General features: G+C 38.3%; 1 protein-coding gene across 2 annotated transcripts in view; it reads right to left on the bottom strand.

Annotated features, from left to right (window-relative positions):
- Positions 1 to 5640, bottom strand: part of LOC125652768 (uncharacterized) — an 11768-nt gene extending 6128 nt beyond the window's left edge. Inside the window, exon 1 of one of the 2 annotated variants that reach the window (XM_048882159.2) lies at positions 5556 to 5640. The gene's annotated coding sequence lies outside the window, so the exon portion shown is untranslated. Of the gene's footprint in view, positions 1 to 429; positions 580 to 5555 lie in introns of those variants that run through there. The other variant, XM_048882158.2, reaches the window with a different exon arrangement.
- Between the last annotated feature and the right edge of the window lie 580 nt (positions 5641 to 6220).

Here is a 6220-nt window from a genome sequence, read left to right as displayed (position 1 = left end):
TAATGAATGTTTTCGATTGCGTAAAAATAAGAGCAAATATAAGTTCAGATTAATTGTTCAAACAAAGGATATTTTTCAATGAAATATACAGCGTAAAATGTGAAAGTTGACTCATTAACGTTATTTTTGGCACTATGCACTCGCTACATATGTCTAGATGATTAACATTGTTGATTCGCGAATTTAGATTTTAATCCGAATCTGGATTTATTGTAATCAAACACACCCTCAGTGTCTGAATATTGTATTGGTACCAGGTCATTGGAGATAATATGTTGTATTCAAATGATTCTAATGTTGGCTGTTGACAGCAGTGCTCCTTTGTTTACATATTTAGTCTCCATCTGTTTACGAATCTCACAGACAAGATCAGTTATCTCGATAGTTTGACTAGTGAGTCACAAATTTGAACTGTAAAAGTAAACATACCCACTCAAATTTCCAAATGCATGGCAAGTCCTTAAATTGGTACCCTTTTAAACGCAATACCTACAAGATACTATAACACAAAATAATTCTTCCAAGTACCATCCACCATATTTATGTAAATATAATGATTCACCAATCAGAGTTCGTGTTACAACGCATATAATGGATAGTTCGTTCCACACTTCACTCCATATTCTCCTGTCTCTCAACAGGGAAAAGAGTAGCAATTCATTTCCCATAGACCTCAATGCTAACCTTTGGCCCTATTATGAATTGATTATAATATGTTTTACAGTGTGACCATTGAGATGAGCAAAAACCCATGTCTTGTAACACAACTTTATGCATGCCTAATAACGCGGGAAACATAATACGGTCAATGCTAACAGTGCATTGTGACGTCATATCTCTCTCTCTCTCCACCCCCCTTTTCTTCCCCCTTTCAAACCAATCACCAACAAAACTTTACGAACGAAGGCATGAGAAAACTTGTCTGGTATTCAAAAACGTCTGTTGTACTTTCCAACCTATTTATTTGTTTTAACTACGGGGTTCTCCCACATGAAGTGATATTGTGTACATACCCACCCACCCCCCACCCCCAGTCCGAAATATCTGCATGACGTTTTCCTGGCTTTTAAAAAATGATGTTGATATTTACCGTGCCAGGAAAACTGGCACGGTAAATATCAAAATCATAAAAAAGCCAGGAAAACGTCAGATATTTCGGATTAATGAAATTATTTCTATACAGAACCAATAATTTATCCAAAACATTTTATTTCCCACCGATCACCCTCATAAGTTGTTCTGAATAGTCAGTCTCTACCTTCTGTAAGCTTTTGAGTTGTTCTGAATAGTCAGTCTCTACCTTCTGTAAGCTTTTGAGTTGTTCTGAATAGTCAGTCTCTACCTTCTGTAAGCTTTTGAGTTGTTCTGAATAGTCAGCCTTTACCTTCTGTAAGCTTTTGAGTTGTTCTGAATAGTCAGTCTCTACCTTCTGTAAGCTTTTGAGTTGTTCTGAATAGTCAGTCTCTACCTTCTGTAAGCTTTTGAGTTGTTCTGAATAGTCAGTCTCTACCTTCTGTAAGCTTTTGAGATGTTCACTTGTATATTAGCATAGGCGGATCCAGGAATTTGTGAGGGGGGTCTAGCACTTGATCTTTTAACTACTTTTCACAATCCCCACCCCCTATTTGCACCTATTTGCTTGTGTACGTAACATCTTGGGGGGGGGGGGGGGGGGGGGAGGGGGTGTTAAGACAGTTTTATACACGAAAATGTTTCGCTTATTTACTACTTGTTTTCAAAGTTTCTAGTCATTGTTATCGCTATACTCAGATCTGATTTTAATTAATAAAAAAAAAAAAAATAAAAAATAAAAATCCGAGGCTTATTCAAAGGGTACTCCCAATAGGCATGGGGTCTAGGGTCCGCCTAAACCCCCAGAAGCTTTGCGGTAAATGGTGCAAAATCCTGCGTTCTGGGCATTTCCCGGCACTTCTTTTTCACTTTTAAATTGTCAGCTTCTTAAACAAAACTTTTATGTTACATATACTTTTTCACAACTCATGACGATCGGCAGTGGATATTACACCCTTCATTTCAACAGACATATATCTTATACCATGTCTCTGATTTCAAACACACCCCATGGCATCTTTAATCTTTAAGAGTTTATTTGTGCCAGCTACTATCAAAGAATGGAGCTTCGATTTCATCCCATCACACATTGTGAACTGTGAAACAACAAATCACTTTAAAACTGCTTTAGCAGCTAAAAGTGATCAACATCCATTTCTGCGCACTCACTCACCCTGGATAAACTTTGCTCAGTAGTGAGCCACTTCCCTGTATCCAATACAGATACCACGGTGATTTCCGTGTTTGGTCCATAAATGACGACGACGTATGGAAGATGCAAGCAAAATCAATTCAGGTCCGGCGTTCGGCGAATTATTTTAACAATAATTAACATTATACAGTACGAAAACTTGCTGTCTCCATGAACAGCGATCATGTTCACTGTATGTACTTATAAGATACGGTACTATGACATCCGTCTAAACTGAAGTCATAAAGTTGTGTTGCAAGTTCGCCTTTGAAAAAATATCCAGATATGAAGCAGATATGGAAGACCCTATGTGTCGCTATGATATATCGAATCGACATATGATTTATCTTTTTTTAAATAAATAATAATTTTCGAAATGCGTCTTCTATACTGAACAAAAGAGAAAAGCATAGTCAGTTAGGTTGATAATTTTTTTTTTTTTTTTTTTTTTTTTTTTTTTTTTTTTTTTTACAAATTACAAGTATATTTCGTAATTATCAAAATCTACTAGTGTATAACGGTATTATTCACAAAGGGGTCAATCGATGCACAGATAAACATTTGATAATGCTTCAAACTACCCTTGGGTATAATTTGAAGTTCACAAATCAGTATCGTGTGTGACTATGTCTTGCATTCAGTACTGCAGCAAATCTGCGACGCATAGATGTGTAGCCGCCAATGACGTAACCAGGGCCGGGATGTTATCCCATTCATTATTTGTTATGAAGGTACTGGAGTAAGAATTTCGTCTCTGTACCACTGTGCTGTAAGAGTACCATTCAGTACAATGAGTCGAGAACGGTTCCTATCACAAATTCCTCCCCAAACTATTACACCTCCAAACCCAAATCTGTTTACTTCCGTCACACAACATCCGACGAAACGTTCTCCAGGTCTCCTCCTTCCTTTCAAACATTTGTAGTCGGAAGCGCAAGTGGTCGTCGAGCGTTCTCGTGCCTATCTGCAAGTTCTCTCCCTTTGTACGGTATTCGGGCGTTCAAACCACAACGTTTTAGCCGGTTCCGCATTGTCTGAGCACTAATTAAATATTCTACCATAAAAATTCAGCAAGCCAATTTGACTGTTCGTAACTCTGGGTCTGCCACTGCTGCATGCACTGATATCCACTGATAGGCTTGAAAACGTCTCCAGAGAAGGCTTGTCTTCTGGGTAGCCCCCACAGTCTGTGCTACTGTAATTTGGGACATGCCTGCCTAGAGCATCCCCACCGTGGTCAAACGTTACAGCCATTCATAAGCCGGATGTGTACAACGTGTTTTTAACGCAGAGTGCAACCAACTTCTACGGGCACCTGTAAAGTGCGAAATGAAATCGAAACGAAACGAAACGAAATCTACCGAAACGAAACGAAACTTACCGAAGCGAAACGAAACATACTTTATAACCGAACTCTTTTAATTATAATAATAAAAAATGGTATCTTGGGCCCCTGTGAAAGTTACCACATATAAATAAGATTCGCCTCCCCTTTGATGTAGGCTTTCGGCTTGACTGATACAAAGTGTTAAAAGTTGGAAGAGGAGGGGGGGGGGGGGGGGGGGGGGGGGGGGGGGGGGGGGGGGGGAGTAAGCACAAAGTACATATCCGAAGTTGATTAAATACCATGTGCAATTAGTTTCGGATCCATAAATTTCAGAACGGAGGATTACAGTCTCACAGGTCAGAGGTCTAGGGAAACACAATAAACGAGGGGTGGGGTCGCCGGCGTTGGATCCGACTTTGGGCATAAATACATGTTTCAGTATTTTTTGCTCTAAGGACAAATCTATGTATACATGTGGATATTGTGTATTTGTATGTAGTATATCAATTGGTGGACATCACTGTGTTCCGTCGTATGTTAATATAAGACTAGTTTTATCTCTATAGCTGTAACCAAGCTAAATATGTCAACTTATCTAGTAAAACACGCTTCGAATTCCGTACCCCCTAAGGTCACTATTCCGCACCCCCCCCCCCCCCCCCCCCCCCCCCAATGTGGGGTTGTACATGGTGATGTTTTTAATATCTTTTGGGATGTCATGTTGCGTTTTCGTTATGTTTTTAAAAACTTCTTTGTTTATCACCAGATTTACGACATTGTTTTGTTGTATATGGTTTAACGTCCCCCTCGAGAATTTTTGACTCATATGGAGACGACACCATTGCTGGTGAAGGGCTGCAAAATTTAGGCCTATGCTCGGCACTTATGGCCTTTGAGTAGAGAGGGATCTTTTTCGTGCCACATCTGCTTTGGCCTAGGATTTTTGCGATCTCATCCGAAGGATCGCCCCATTTAGTTGCCTCTTACGACAAGAAAGATATACTGAGGACCTATTCTAACCCGGATCCCCATGGGCAGCTATACGACGTAAATTATAACTGTTCCAAAGGGGAGAAAATTTCAAAAGGGTTGCATTCCGTGGTCACTATTTCTAATAGCATGTAAAATGAGAAGAAAAAATCTCTAACTGTGGCCTTCAACTCGACATTTAGATACATCGACGACGATTTACATTACCAATAATCAATTTCATTCATATGTCGATTCGATATATCTCAGTGAACCCGAAATAATTTTTATTTTTATTGATAATCTTCAAACAATGAAGATAATGAAACATTAACCGACTGAGCTACTCAGCTATACAATTACATCTAAATGGTTTCCATCCATGTTTTAAAAGGAAGTCAGCCATTATGACGATGTAGTATACCTCCTTAATTAACTATAGACGTTTTATAAGCCAAAAATGTACAAATCCACGTGGTTGAAATCTCATACGCATTGTACTCACTTGTTATTTAAAATAGCCACGCTTGAATAATCACGATTAGTTTACCACATAAGACTGTACATAACTAAGGTTAGCTGCAATAATGTAGCCCTATCCAAATTTTTTTTATTCTGACGTTTTCGGGATAGGGCTACAATTCCATAGGATCTCCGTAATGGTGCAAAATAATTTTATGAATAACCGATAATAAACTCTGTGTCTTAGTCCCAAATGTTGTTTACACCAAAAGGAGTACCAACTTTGTGCTCGGGCATGTCTAATAAAGGTGTTTTTCATTAAATATAATGTACAGCATGCAAAATTCTTCGTCTGCTCCGCCATGCTTGTTATCGCGAGATCTCGCAGGTGGATCTAATGAAAAGCCTAAACATTGACAATCAGCGCGAAAATGTAGTTACTCGAGCCATTCCGACAAAGAAAGGAAAATCATATTGTTGCAGAAAGAATTTACACTCTGCTGTTCGGTTTTTAACTTGATATTGAATTCAAACCTTCTCAATACCGACGAAATAGCTTTCGCCTCCATACTTGTCCATTGATGTAAATACCACCTTATATGGCATATGCAAATGACTTGACAACCGGAAGTTGAAACTTCAGTACATCAAACATGGCGCACAGATATGATTCGAGAAATTGGAATTTATCGAAATTGTTGAAAACGGTAGAATAGAGCCTCACAAATCTAAAGTTGCAGGTTGTAAATTTATATATTGACTAAGAAACATAGAATATCATTTTATTTACGTAAAGAAAGTCAGGAAATGTTTAGAATGAGCGCAAATGTTGCGGGAGTGAATCACTCCCGCATTTGCACCATTACGGAGATCCTAAGGAGTTGTAGCCCTCTCCCTAAAAAAAAAAAAAAAAAAAAAAAAAAAAAAATCAGAGAGGGCTACATTATTGCAGCTAAACTAAGGTCTGCTATTTAGGACGTTTTGTTTGTTGAATTTGTATTCACATTTAAGTGGAATATATTTGACATATAGACCTATACCTATCTTTTTTGTTCAGTATATATATATATATATGAGTTGCGTCAAGCGAAAAGGGACCTTCGGGACAATATTTTCAAAACTGGGTTTTGGGTTTTTTTTTCCCTGAAAGCATACACCTTCCTGATTATTTTGATACCAACGTTTACCTTGAACGTTAC

Source organism: Ostrea edulis, chromosome 5 (genome assembly GCF_947568905.1).
Source record: "Ostrea edulis chromosome 5, xbOstEdul1.1, whole genome shotgun sequence".
In the NCBI taxonomy this organism is placed as follows: Eukaryota; Metazoa; Mollusca; class Bivalvia; order Ostreida; family Ostreidae; genus Ostrea; species Ostrea edulis.
This window is presented reverse-complemented; position numbering and strand designations above follow the sequence as displayed.